General features: G+C 45.6%; 1 long non-coding RNA gene across 5 annotated transcripts in view; it reads right to left on the minus strand.

The window, feature by feature from the left end:
* LOC147357624 (uncharacterized) overlaps nucleotides 1-14,454 on the minus strand; it is a 301,874-nt gene that overhangs the window by 208,797 nt on the left and 78,623 nt on the right. For 3 of the 5 annotated variants that reach the window (XR_015141493.1, XR_015141498.1, XR_015141496.1), the window contains exon 2: nucleotides 10,739-10,855. This is a non-coding gene — a long non-coding RNA (uncharacterized LOC147357624). The remainder of the gene's footprint in view (nucleotides 1-10,738; nucleotides 10,856-14,454) is intronic. The other 2 variants (XR_015141499.1, XR_015141494.1) reach the window with 1 other exon arrangement.

The following is a 14,454-nucleotide window of genomic DNA, read 5'->3' on the forward strand; positions in this document are numbered from 1 at the left end:
ACAGCCTCACCCCCAAAAGAAGTTGTTACTATACTGCAAGGTGTGACACAAAGGAGGCAGGCTCTGGACCCCACCTGCAATGACACAAACCATGTCAAGGCAGAACGAAAAAGGCCTTTGCAAACATCAAGAGGAACTGAATTCAGTCCAATGCCAGACAGTCTCGGGCAGCTTCTCCACTGCTTGTGGTGCAAAGCAGGGTCAAAGACATCTGACGTGGCTCAGCAGACAGAGGAGATCAATAATGCTAAAGAGGAGTGTCTGCAGTAAGAAGCAAATCATTGCAAATTTAGATAAAACGTCCTCCATGTGCAGGGCTCCTGATGGAAGCCCTACATCTGCCACATCGACCTTGTCACTGGGACACCCCTCCCTCCTTGGGAGGGGAGAATGAGAGAGAGGCAAGGAAAAAAGAGCAGGAGCCAAGGTGGATACTGCACTGTGTCGTCTTTAACAGAGACGCCCCAAAGACTGCAGTGCCCATCCGGCTAATCCAAGGCGTAAACACTGAGAGTGTGAATTATTTTTAGAATGATGGGTATAAACTACATCTCAGTCTCAGAAGAGACTGGGAGGTAGCCAGATGAGGTTACTAACAGTAGGATAAACAGAAAGCAAACTTCTTTTAATGACTGAAATGTATTGAGAACTTATTGCGTGAGCCAGATACAGTTGCTAATAAGGAAACTAAAGCTTGAAGATTGTCAGCAGTAAATCTAGGACTCAAACCAAGGTCTGCCTCGCTCCAATGTTAAATAGTCACTTGCAAATACAACGTGTTTCAAAGCCATTCTCTTCTTCATGATCTTCATCATGTCTGGGTTACTGGCAAGCTCTTGACCTGTCTGGATGCACAGGAACAAGAACAAATACTTCTGAAGGCGACTGAGTTATTTAGGCAGAGAGTCGAGGCATAAACTAATGGGTTATGAAGAAACGTAGAAAGCAAGGAGATTTCAGCTAGTACTCTACCATTTGCTCCCCTTGACTGAGTCTGCTTAGAGAAAACTGGATTGTTGCATTAAAGCAATAAGCTGGTAAATCCTACTGTGGGTTGCTCAAACCTCAACATCTTTGTTGTTGTTGTTCAATATGTGGCCTATCACTGTGAGACACTGACAGGAGCAGGAATTATGTAGGAGGCAGAGAGTTGATTGTCTGGACATAAAAATATTCCATATTGGGAGCACATTCTCAGGACCCTTTTGCCAAGGTAAATGATCTGAATCTCCTCAACCCTCTCGACCCATTTCACAGATGCTACACAAATAACAAAAGATGGAAAAATTGTAAATGACTAATATCCATTTTATTTTACTTGTGTTAATGGCCACCCACTCCAGTACTCTTGCCTGGAAAATCCCATGGACAGAGGAGCTTGGTGGGCTGCAGTCCATGGGGTTGCAAAGAGTTGGACACGACTGAGTGACTTCACTTTCACTTTTCCTTTTCATGCATTGGAGAAGGAAATGGCAATCCACTCCAGCGTTCTTGCCTGGAGAATCCCAGGGATGGCGGAGCCTGGTGGGCTGCCATCTATGGGGTTGCAGAGTCGGACATGACTGAAGTGACTTAGCAGCAGCAAAGATTAACTTTCCGATTTGTAAAGAAAACTAGGATTGACTGAGCAAGCACAGCGCACATCCCCTGCGCCAGGTAAAGGATGCACATGCTATCTCACTGACTTTTCACAATGACCTTTTGAGGCACGACCTGCCTATCTAGCAGCTGATGGAACTGAAGGTTACAGAGATGGTATATGCCTAGAGGCAGGACCTGTGGGTTGCACTGGGGGTTCCAGCCAAAATTCTTAAGACTTTCAAAATCAGTACTCTTTCCTCTATGCTCTTCCTTGGTTCTCTTTAATGATTTATGTCCCTGCCACACTCTGGGTCATCATTCTAAACTCTGGAAGTCATAGTTCAACAGAGTAGAAATATGTATTATTAAGCTGAAAAAAAAATTTACTGAAATAAATATACATCCAAGAAGCAAATGCTTTGCTAAACTCCTAAACTCTGTGGCTTAACTCCTTTGTCTCTTTCATCTCATACTGAAATATATAAGAATCATTCCAATTACTTGAGGCATTGGGTGAGTTGATTCCAGATTTCCAGAGACTTAACGAGAAGTTTTTCAAGTCTGAAGGATCTTTCGTGGATAATGGCTATTTGGGAAAGGATCTCAGATGAGCAGATGTAATGCTTTCACAGCTGTCCCGCCCACGGGGAACACGGGGTGAAATGGAAGTGCAGGAACCTGGGGGTCATGCACACCTGAGTGAGAACCGTGGCTTCACCCCCGGGGAAAGCTGAGCAAGCCTCTTCCCTTCTCTGCACTTCAGTTTTCATCTTTAAAATCAGAATGATGCCATCAAGCTCAAAGTGGTATTGTAAGAACCAACTGAGATGATCTGTGCAGAAGGGCTGGCAGCAGACATACCCACTCCAACTAGAAACTAAACTTCCTGACAAACTTTTAGAAATGAAAAGCTCAGTTTCCTTCTCAATTCCTTCTTTTGTCCCTCAATTCCTTCTGATATGGCTGCTTATTGACATCGTTGCTTATTATGATTGAATACGCTGGGTTAAGGGGAACCTCCCTGGTGGTCCAGTGGTTAAGACTCTGTGCTGCCTCTGCAGGGGGCACAGGTTCAGTCACTGGTTGGGGAACTAAGATCCCACATGCCACATGGCATAATGAAAAAAATTTTTTTAAAGATGGGGTGAGGGCATGCAAGGTGCCTACTGCTGGGCCAGGGGAGAGTCTATCTAGGGAGGAAAGGAGGCATCCATTGTTTTGATTCTCATTTTCTGCAATTTTTACTGGCTGGAGGAAGAGGCAGTTTATAACCTTGCCATTTATAACCATGGCTACACTGGTGTTCATGGCCAGGAGGGTTGGCATTTCAAGCAAAGAGTATCTATCTGTCAATTGTAAGGCCCATAATTACTTTACTATTATTTGTTGTGTTGTGTAACAGATCCGCACACCGTGTCATTCAGAGTCTCTCACAACTGCCTGGCTCCCACAGATGGTGTCTGCTTTTATCCTGCCCTACTTTCCCAGAATCTCGACATCTCCAAGGCCATTTACTGCCTCCTAATTCTCTCACACTTACCCTATTATGCTATTATCTTGCACCCAGCACTGGCTGTTTAATTTTCCACTTTCTGCCACAATATTATGGGCCCTGCGTTGCAGTCGCTTAGACAGTGTCTGTCTGCTTGCTGTTTGTGTACTCCGCTGGGGAAAAGGGAGGTGGGGAGCATCCTTTTGTGTACACATTATCAGAAGAGAGACAATGCCAAAGCATTTCAGGGAGCGGGGAGCATCTTGATGGGAACGCCACCAGCAGAGGCAGACGTGCAGCACTCCAGCTAAAATAATTAAAACCTATGGTTTAAAGTCACCACGTACCCTGTTGTGTACACAACCCAGACTGAAAGGGAACATTAGCAATTAGCTGGTAAATTATCTTTACATGCATTCCCCTTTAAAAAAATCACTTTGGAGTACTCACTTTCTAAAGCGGCTGCCTACACAGAAGTCTCTGCCTCTCTCACAGCTGCTTTTCTGGGTAGACGAATAGGAGAGAATGCGACGGTTGTTCAGATCCAGTGCCGGGTTCGAATTACAGCTTGATTTCTAGGCAAAGTTGTATCCCCTGAATTATAGTCTTAATTCTGCAAACAGTCTACCAAACTAGTCAATGTCTTTGGGCTTCCACTTCCTCAACTATAACGTGGGAGTAACACTGCTTATCTTGCATGGTTTGGGGAAGATAACTGAAATATATATGAGCTCGGGAGATCATGCTTGGCATCAGAGTAATAAATCTTTGCTCATCCCCCCTCCCTTCCTTAAAACTCCAATTGGCGATCAATTCACATATAATTTGATCATGTAATTCCAATGGCTCATCTTTCCAGTTAAACTGGTCTCCATGGGGCTGGAGCCATCCCATGTTATTCCATCCAGGGTCTCAGAATAAGGGCTCAACAAATATCAGTGGAATTAGGGACAAGTGGAATGATAAGCCTGCAGAACAATTGGTGAGTTCAAAGGAAGAGAGGATCCCAGCTTTTCAAACTAGATTTTTCAGCCATAACCTCAAAGGGTACCATTAATAATATAGTACCCTCTTCCAAAATGAGCTCTGTCTTCATTTTAGGTACAGGAAAGAGAGGGAGAGAGGGGAGGGGAAAAGAAAAGGAGAAAGAAAGAAGGAAGGAATAAAGGCTGGAGAGAGAGAAGGAAGGAGGGACGGAAGGAGAGGAGGAAGACAGCCAACCCCTGGGAACTTCGCATGTCAAAGAGCAACCTCTCACCACACATCCTAAGCACAGTGCTCACAGAAGAAGAATTAGTTTCACTACTAACTACTCCTAAAGATATTTAAGAAGGAAATGTGATTTGGGAAAAGAGGGAGGAGAGAGCCTCCAATCTCTTAACTTCCACAGCTAAACAGAAATGACTTTCAAATTCTCTGCCATTTTAATATTATCAGTGTTATTATTTACGTTCTGTGCAAACCACAGGGAAAGCTGACAGGGCTTTCCTGGATGCCCAAGAGGATCGTAATCAGACATCATCTTTATTTACTGAGCACCTACTATGTGTTCATAGCTCAGCAGCCCAGAAACTAATTCAGAGCAGCTTAGCCCCAGTGGGATAAACTTGGAGCCATGCATGATAAAGCTTGAATTAAACGTTTTCTCAGGAAGAAGGAACAGGCAAGCCGCCTCAGAAGGAAGGGAAAGGGCACCGGACCCCATTTGGGGAGGGACGTCTCGACCTCCCCTCAAAGGAAGTCTTCTGTGTGGAACCCAGGTGCTGCTGAGGGGGGCCTGGCGGGGCAGTGGGGGATGAAAGGCTTTCTGGAGGCCCTCTGACCCCAGCCGTCCCACGGGAAATGAGCCAGGAGGCTGCTGGCTGGCAGACAAGCAGGTGTGCCCTTAAGAAGCCATGGAGATTAGCTGGGGCTTATCCAAACCTCTGCAGGAGGCAAATCTCTCCTGGCTCCTCAGGAGACCCCAGCGCTCCTCTGGCATCAAAAAAAGCCAGATGCAGAATGGACGTCAACTTGGCCTTTTGTGAACCCAGGCCCCGGCGCGGAAATCTGGACACCATCACACCCACCAGGGGCCTCAAGGAGGACAAAGTTTTGAAGAGTATGTTTAGAAAAATGAAGAGACAGGAAAGAAAGGACTGCAAGGCCAGAGCACGGGTAGATGAACCTCACTTGTGCTTGGATCTTTGCACCGTGATTGTTTTTTGTCCCACCCCGGGTGGCTCAGACAGTAAAGAATTTCTGCCTGCAATGCAGGAGACTGGGTTTCAAGCTCTAGGTCAGGAAGATCCCCTGGAGAAGGGAATGGCTACCCACTCCAGTATTCTTGTCTGGAGAATGCCACGGACAGAGGATTCTGACAGGCTACAGCCCATGGGGTCATAAAGAGTCGGATGCAACGGAGCAACTAACACTTCGTCCCACCTACCTCCCCAAATGTAACCAAAAGTTACTTCTTTCTCTTGAAAATATGGTTTCTGGGGAAAATAACTGGACTCTGCTCTTCAGCAAAAGTAAAAGCCATAAGACTCAAAGGTTGAGAGCTCCCCTTCTCAGGAGCCCTAAGGAAAGCTAATCAGCACTGTGAGCAGAGGAAGGAGGGAGCGAGGGGGCCCCCCATCAGTGAAAAATGCACCCACTTTACTCTATATCCAGGTTTAACGATGTGGGGAAGGCACTGGCTTCAGACCTAGCAGACGTGCACTGCAGTCCTGATTCTGCTGTGCATAAGCTGTATGGCTCTGAACTAAGCACTTCATCTCTCACGTCAATTTCGCCATCCTACGAGGAGTCTCAGAGAAGGCGATGGCACCCCATTCCAGTACTCTTGCCTGGAAAATCCCATGGACGGAGGAGCCTGGTAGGCTGCGGTCCATGGGGTCACTAGGAGTCGGACACGACTGAGTGACTCCACTTTGACTTTTCACTTTCATGCATTGGAGAAGGAATGGCAACCCACTCCAGTGTTCTTGCCTGGAGAATCCCAGGGACGGGAGAGCCTGGTGGGCTGCGTCTCTGGGGTTGCACAGAGTCGGACACAACTAAAGCGACTTAGCAGCTTAGCAGCAGCAAGAAGAGTCTAACAGTGGCTCCTTCCTGGAGCCATTTGAGCAGTAAACAGAATCATTTGTATAAACACACAGCACAGGACCCAGCACCTAGAACGTGCTCAGTAAAAGCCAGTTTCATCCTTTTTTCAACAACCCAATTCTCTATATAAAACAGCAGAGAATATTTCTCTACTTTTTCACACTTGTGGAAACCCATTCCTAGGGAGGGTAAGTCACTTTTTCAAAGTGTTCAGATGGAAATAGTGGAGGCAAGAACCCGATCTCCCCAATGCCCTCGCTAGGCCTTGCTGTTTGATTGGCACCATGAAGATGACCCAATATCCAGATTCAGACAAGTCCAATGATGGCCTTGGCAGAGGCAGCCTCGGAGTCAGATTTTAGTGCGACACAGCCCACCTCCTGCAGGATATTCACCAAGGAGGCTGTAGTTGTAACTGCCCCTCACTCGGTGGAAACTGGCCCAGGAAACATGTAGGATGTATGGCATTTTGGACGTAGCATGGCATTCATAGTTTTAGCCAGTGGTATAAATAGGAGCTCTCATATCTTTTAAGCTGGCTGTGTCACACACAGATATAAACATAAGACAACTGGCTCTGGAATACTGAGTTGCAGAGATGATGTCCTTGATTCAGACCACACAACTATAATAGGAATTTTGTTTTCAACTCATCCTCTGCCCCTGTTGCCTACACATGTGACACAAGCAGGAACCTAACTGCGAAGGTGGCACAGTGACTCTCTCTACCTGACCCTCAGGTCATTTCTTGGGCAAGAAGGTGTTCAGGAAGAGGCTGGATGGTGGTGAATCTTGTCTTTATTTCTTCCCAGAAGTGGCTGAATTTCGACTCTTTTTTGAAATGTTCTGCCGCCAGTACCTGGGCTTCCCAGGTGGCACTAGTGGTAAAGAACTCACCTGCCAAGGTAGGAGATGTGGGTTTGATCCGTGTGTCAGGAAGATCCCCTGGAGGAGGGCACGGCAATCCATTTCAGTATTCTCACCTGGAGAATCCCACGGAGAGGGAAGCCTGGCAGGTTACAGCCCATAGGGTCACAAAGAGTTGGACACGACTGAAGCAACTCAGCACGCATCACACACTGCCAATACCTAAACTTTCATCATCATGTTAGGACTAGAAGGAGTGGTGGTTAAGAATACTCGTTGCAATGCAGGGGATGTGGGTTCACTCCCACATTCCAACCCCAACCAGGGATCCACAGGTCACAGGTCAACTAAGCCCTCGCATCACAACTACTGAGCCCACACGCCACAGCTAGAGAGCCCTTGCCACAGCTAGAGAGTCCCTGCCACAACTAGAGAGCCTGTAGGCCGCAATGAAAGACCCCGCATGATGCAGAGAAGATTTCACATGCTATCACCAAGACTCAAGAGCCAAACAAATAAATAAAACCAGGAGGAATCTTACACAAGCTCTCATTTTATAAATGAGAAAACTAAGGGAGAAACAGGGGTGTGGGAATAAGTTTCCGGAGGCCAGTTAGCACCCCAGTGCCCACCTCCTTCACTGCCTGATGCAGGGTTTTAGGGACCCACGAGGATGGCAGAACATGTGTGCTCAGTCACTCAGTCATGTCTGACTCGTTTCGACCCTATGGACTGTAGCCAGCCAGGCTCCTCTAAACATGGGATTCTCCAGGTGAGAATACTAGAAGAGGTTGTCGTTTCCTCTTCCAGGAGATCTTCCTGACCCAAGGATCGAACTCACGTCTCCTGTGGCTCCTGCATTGGCAGGCAGGTTCTTTACCACTGCGCCAAGGATGGTAGAACAGCTTGTCTAATTGTTTCATCGTGATGGAGCTCACCATGTACAGAGCTCATGAGAAAGGAACTAGAGGTCAAGTGTGATGAGAACACAATTAGTGTGACAAATATTCAAGCATACTATTCGACATCCTCAAGGAAAACTAAATAAATACAATACCAAAAAGCCCTCGAAACCGGTTTAACATTTTTATTTCAGAGATTTCTTTATGGGTCTCCAAGACAGTCTGTTATAATTGTTATTATTATGAAAATGGCAAATCACTATAAACATAGGCCTTAATTTAGTCTCATCATATCTGATAAAGTTGCTTCATTCAGCTATAATTTACTGAGCACCTATCATGTGTCAAGTATACCCTAAGCACTAAGAATATAAAAATGAACAACCACAGTCTCTGTGCTTAAGAAATTCACTGTACAGGAAGGGGTGAAAACGAGCACTACAGAAAGTATATCAAAGACCTAAATATAAGACCGAAAACTATCAAACTCTTAGAAGAAAATATAGGAGGAAGGTTTCAATACAGGATTTGGCAATTACTTCTTGGATATAATACAAAAAGCCAAACAGAAAAAGAAAACAAATTAATCGGACGCCATCAAAATGTAATACTTCTATGCATTAAATGACACGATAAACAGAGTGAAGAGGCAACCCACTGAACGGAGGAAAATATTTACAAATCACGTATCTGATAAGGAATCCAGAAGATATCGAGAACTTCAACAGCTCAATCACAAAACAAAGAACTCGATTCAGAAAAGGGCAATGGGCTTGAATAGGCATTTCTCCAAAAATGGCCCACAAATGGCCAATAAGCACAGGAAAAGATGCTCAACATCACTAACTGTCAGGGAAATGCAAATCAAAACCGCAGGGAACTACTAGCTCACACCCTTCAGAGTGGCTACTATCAAAACATCGGAAAGCTTAAGTGTTAAAAAAGATGTGGAGAAAGCAGAACTCTTGCACACCGTTGGTGGAATGCAGACCCAAGCCAGTGTGGGAGATGTGTGGGGGCGCCTTCACCAACACTTAAAAATAGGATTGCCGTTTGATTTCACAGTCTCACTCTGGGTACATGCCCAGGAGAGCTGAAAGCAGGGTCCTGAAGAGATGCTTGTACATCCACGCTTATAGTAGAGTGTTTCAAGACAGCCAAAAGGTGAAGGTGAACCAAGTGTCCATCTGCAGATGAACAGATGAATAAAATGTGATATATACATACAATGCAGTACTACTCAACCTCCAGAGAGAAGGAAGTTCTGATACACGCTGCAGTGTGGATGAACTTTTGAGGACGGCGTGCTAAGGGACAGAAGCCAGCCTCCAAAAAAAAACAAACACTGTCTGATTCCAGTTCTATGAAGCACTTGGAGTACCTGTCATTTAGAGACAGAAAGCAGAATGGTGGTTCCAAGGGCAGGAGAGGGAGGGAGGGGTGGTACTTGATCCATAGGAGCAGAGTTTCATTTCGGTGAGATGAAAAGAGTTCTGTGGATGGACTGAGCTGATGATAACAAGGCAATGTGACTGTACTTGATGCCAATGAGCTAAACACAAAAATGGTTACGATGATGATTTTTATACTATATGCATTTTACCAAAATTAAAAAAAAATACAAGCACTGCAATCACTATCAAGAGCAAACTCACCAGGAGGCAATTTAAGCCTCTGGTGCCCCAGCCACACTGCAAGAGGTCAGGCTAGGAGAGGGCCCAATAGAAACCACTCAAAAGAATGTTAAGACTCCAACCGCTATGGAAACAGTATGGAGATTTCTTTAAAAATTAAAAATAGACCTACCATATAACCCAGCAATCCCACACTGGGACATATGCCCTGGGAAAGCCATAATTTAAAAGATACATGCACCCCAATACTCACAGTAGAACTGGATATCTACCATAGCCAGGACATGGAAGCAATCTAAGTGTCCATCAACATAGGACTGGATAAAGAAGATGTGGTACATACATACAAAGGAATATTTCTCAGCCATAAAAAGGAATGAAAATGGGTCACTTGTAGAGACATGGATGGACCTGGAGAGTGTCATACAAAATGAAGTCAGAAAGAGAAAACACACACACACACACACACATATACTTAACACATATATATGAAATCTAGAAAAATGGTATAAACGATCTTATTTGCAAAGCAGAAAGAGAGAGACAGATGTAGAGAACAAATATATTGATACCAAGCAGAAAAGAGAAGGGGGTAGTGGGAGGAATTGGGAGATTAGGATTGACACAAATACATGATTGATATTATGTATAAAACAGATAACTAATAAGGAGATACTGCATGGCACAGGGAACTCTACTTAATGCACTGTGGTGACCTAAATGGAAAGGAACTGCAAACAGGAGGGGATATATGTAAATGTATGGCTGACTCATTCGGTTGAACATAGAAACTAACACAACATTGTAAAGCAACTCTACCCTAATAAAAATTAATTTAAGAAAAAGAAGGTTAAGACTCTCTGAAAGTGCTGAACATTGAGAGAGGAGGGGAGTCCATGGTCTGCTGCAGAGTCCTGCCAAGTCTTCCTTGCAGACAGTAAGCCTCATCAGAGGTTTATAAAACCAACCATGTGAAATTTTTCCATTAACAGTCAGAAATCATTTCAAGTGTCATCACCACAGAAGAGACATAGTAAGACAAACTAAAAAGTTTCAAATCATTAACTTTTGCTTTTGAGTGTTAAGAGGTTTTTGTGTCCTCAGATGGGGACAACAGGTCCTGAGGAGATCTCTAGTTCTTTTATTTTAGAAGCTTGCTGGTAAGGACTTACCGTTCCTTTCTAAGAGGTCCTCTAGGCTGTTGCTTCTCCTTCAGAAGGGAATTTCTCCTGGAGGGCCACAGTCCCGGAGAGACGAGACCAACAGGATGTGGGACACCAACATCTCTACTGAGAGGGAAGAAAAGAAAGACAAATTACCCGAGGCAAAGATGAAATGGCTTCCCTGAAGAGTCAACATTTATAAACTTCATGCAACTTCACAGGTGCCCTAGGAAAGCCACACCTCTATCCACAGTGGTTACTAAGCTCCCTTTCATCTCTTGTTTGGGCTGACTGCTGTGCTGAGATGGGGACATAGAGAAATAAGATGTGACCCCCGCCTCCAACAACTTGATATCCTCATGAGTGAAAAGTGAAAGTCGCTCAGTCGTGCCCGACTCTTTGCAACCCCATGGACTGCAGCCTGCCAGGCTCCTCTGTCCATGTGATTCTCCAAGCAAGATACATGAGTGTATTGAACAGGGATTGAACCGAGGTCTTCCACATTGCAGGCAGATTCTTTACTGTCTGAGCCACCAGGGGAGTCCTCATGAGTGAGAATGCATTAAGTATGAATTGCACTGTTACCATCCAGGATACACCTTCCCAGGTGGCTCAGTGGTAAAGAATCTGCCTGTCAATGTAGGAGATGCAGGAGATGTAGGTTCCATCTCTGGGTCAGGAAGATCCCCTGGAGGAGGAAACGGCAACCCATTCCAGCATTCTTGCCTGGGACATCCCATGGACAGAGGAGCCTGGCAGGCTACAGTTCATGGGGTCACAAAGAGTCAGACACGACTGAGCACACACACACACACACAACCCAGGATATACTGGGTTTTTGTCTGCATAAACTAAAGGAAGGATGAGCACCTCTCCTCGTCCCACTGTCAGATGAGAAAGATAAACCTCAGAGAAACAAAAGGTTACTCGAGAAACGAGCACCACGTCCTGCATTTTGATTGCTGAGGTGGCTGTCTCAGATTCTTGTTCCCTAGTACCAAGCGTCCTTCTCCCTAGATGCCCAGTCTCTGTTTGGACTTGGTCAGAGCCCAGAGCTGAGGCTGACAGCACAGGATTCCCTCCCTTCCCCAGCCAGTCAGCCTCCCAGGAAGGAGACACTCCCTGTCCCTTTGGCCACAGAACATGCAGCCATACCTTTGATTGGAAAGGCCAGCAGCCAGCGAGTGTAAATGGCACACCCATCAGCACCACCATTCAGACAGCGCTGTCTTCACGAATTAAATATGACACATCACAATGATGATTCCGAGGCTCAGACAGACCTCACTGCCTGACAGGCTGGGTCAGCCGCCTTCCCAGCCTGTTTCAGACACCCAAACAAATTAACACATGTTCCGTGGTGATACAAAATTGCGTTTCTGTGTGTGAGTGTGTGTTTCAAAGCCTCCGTGCAAGCGCACGATTGTCAATTAAATATTTATCAAACTCCCGCTGACCTACGAGAGGCTCTGACCTATGAGAGGCATCATCCACTGGCTCTCAGAGCATCAGTATCAGCTGTTTTTAAAAGGCAGCTTCTCTTCTTGGTCAGTGGAACCTATTTAAACCTCAGTGAAGAGCCCTCACTATCTTTTGTACTGGATCCATCTACCAGGCTGAATGAGGCTTTTAGAACCAGCAAGAACCAGATGGCCCTCCAAGAGCATTTCTGAATGTTTGGATCTGAGTCATTTGTATGCGGATGTCTTCACAAAACAGCAATCTGGGTAACAGGCTCCAGGCTGAGTCCAGCTTTCCAGACAGCCCATCTTTGCCCACAATTGAGAAGACAAGCACAATATTGTAGGGTACCACAAAAATATTGCAGCGTTTCTTTATATGTGTAGCATCAAATACAGGAAGAGTCCCCATCAGGCTGTCACGACAATGTTAGTTCGCCGCAACAACATCCCTTCCTGATAATTTTTCTTTCTCCCATTGCACCTACGATTTCTCCCCTGGCTCAGGCATAAAGCCAGCTTTGTAAATCAGCCAGCAGAGGGCACCTCAAAACTGGTGCAATAATCCAAATCTCCGCAAATTCAGAGCCGAAAAAGATGTTAGACTAATCAAAATGGGCTCCAGCTTTATGGTGTGCTGGGAGATCCTAGCCAGAAGGAGGAGAGCCGGGGAGGGAAGAGATGGAGCCAGAAATGTATTAGTTGATGGACCTGTTCATTTGAGGAAGAGGAAAGGCTTCAGAGAGAGTCCAGTATCAGAAATCCAAGGGGAGGGGTAAACGTAGTTCAAAAGTGGGAAATGATCAAAATGAAGGGGGTCAACCCAGCACTGCAAACTTCTCAGCATTTTCCAGAGAAGAGAAAACCTACGTTTTCATAAACACCTGTGTGTGGAAATTTATAGAAGCTCTATTTACAGCCACCCCAAACTGGGAGCCATCCGAATGTCCTTCTCCCAGTGAATGGATAAACCAAATGTGGTATATCCATACAGTGCAAAACCACTCAGCAATTTTAAAAGGACAAGTTATTGATATATACAACAACATGTGTGCTATGCATGCTAAGTCGCTTTCAGTCGTGTCCGACTCTTGGCAGCCCCATGGACTGTAGCCCACCAGGTTCCTCTGTCCATGGGATTCTCCAGGCAAGAATACTGGAGTGGGTTGCCATTCCCTTCTCCAGGGGATCTTCCCAACCCAAGGTTCAAACCACATTTCTCATGTCTCCTGCATTGGCAAGCAGGTTCTTTACCACACGTGCCACCTGGGAAGCCCTACAACAATATGGATGAACCTAAAAGGTATCACATGGAGTGAAAGAAACCATTCTCAAGAAGAAGTTCCATTAGCATGATTCCATTTGTAAGACATGTTCAACATCTCAGCACTGCCAGGGGCTGGGGGGAGGGGAGGGGATGACTACAAAGGAAACAGCACAAAACAATTTTCTGCAGTTGATACAACTACTCTGTCCTGCTTTTGGTGATGATTACATGAATGTATACATGTGTTAAAATGCATTAAACTGTACAAGCAAGTCAGTTTCACTGTAGGTTAATTAAAAAATAAAAATTTTTTTAAGAAAAAAACTGAGCCATAAAAGAAAACCAAAGGGGTAGAACTCGAGGGGCAGGATGAGATGCATAGATAAAGAGTGAAATCTAGGGACCTCCCTGGAGGACCAGTGGTTAAGACTCCAAGCTTCCACTGCAGGGGGTGCAGGTTTTATCCCTGGTAGGGGAGCCAAGATCCTGTGTGCCACACCATGTGGCCAAAAAAAAAAAAAAATCTTTTTTAAAGAGTGAGATCTAGTAATGTCTAGGTCCTTATCTAGAATGTAGGTAAAGTGCAGAGGGCCAGAGCAGAGTTGATTCCCGAGGACAGGCTGCTAGGGATCAGGTTCCCACTGCCGATAGGTTGAGGTGGGGTTTCCGCTGAACAGCAGCAACTCAAGCAGAAGGGAGCAGAGGAGCCAACTGGACCCATAAGGTGCTGACTGAGCACAGAGGCTGCCACTCAATGGTCCTGCAGCCCCAGGGGCTCTGCTCACCCTTAGGAGCCCACATCCATGGCAATGCAGAGCCACCCCAGGTCACTGCCCCACCCCACTCGCTGGTAAGGAGACTCATTGACTGTGGGTAGAGGTTTAGCTGAAAGGGCCAGTGATGGACAAAAGCTAGACAGATCTGATCTAACCCCAATACACAGATAAGAAACCTGACAGAGCAAAGCAACAGGAGTTCCCTAAGATCACACAGCTGCT

The sequence above is a fragment of the Bos grunniens genome, chromosome 15 (assembly GCF_055505025.1).
Source record: "Bos grunniens cultivar Pamir isolate PY7600 chromosome 15, Bosgru_T2T1.0, whole genome shotgun sequence".
Taxonomy (NCBI): domain Eukaryota; kingdom Metazoa; phylum Chordata; class Mammalia; order Artiodactyla; family Bovidae; genus Bos; species Bos grunniens.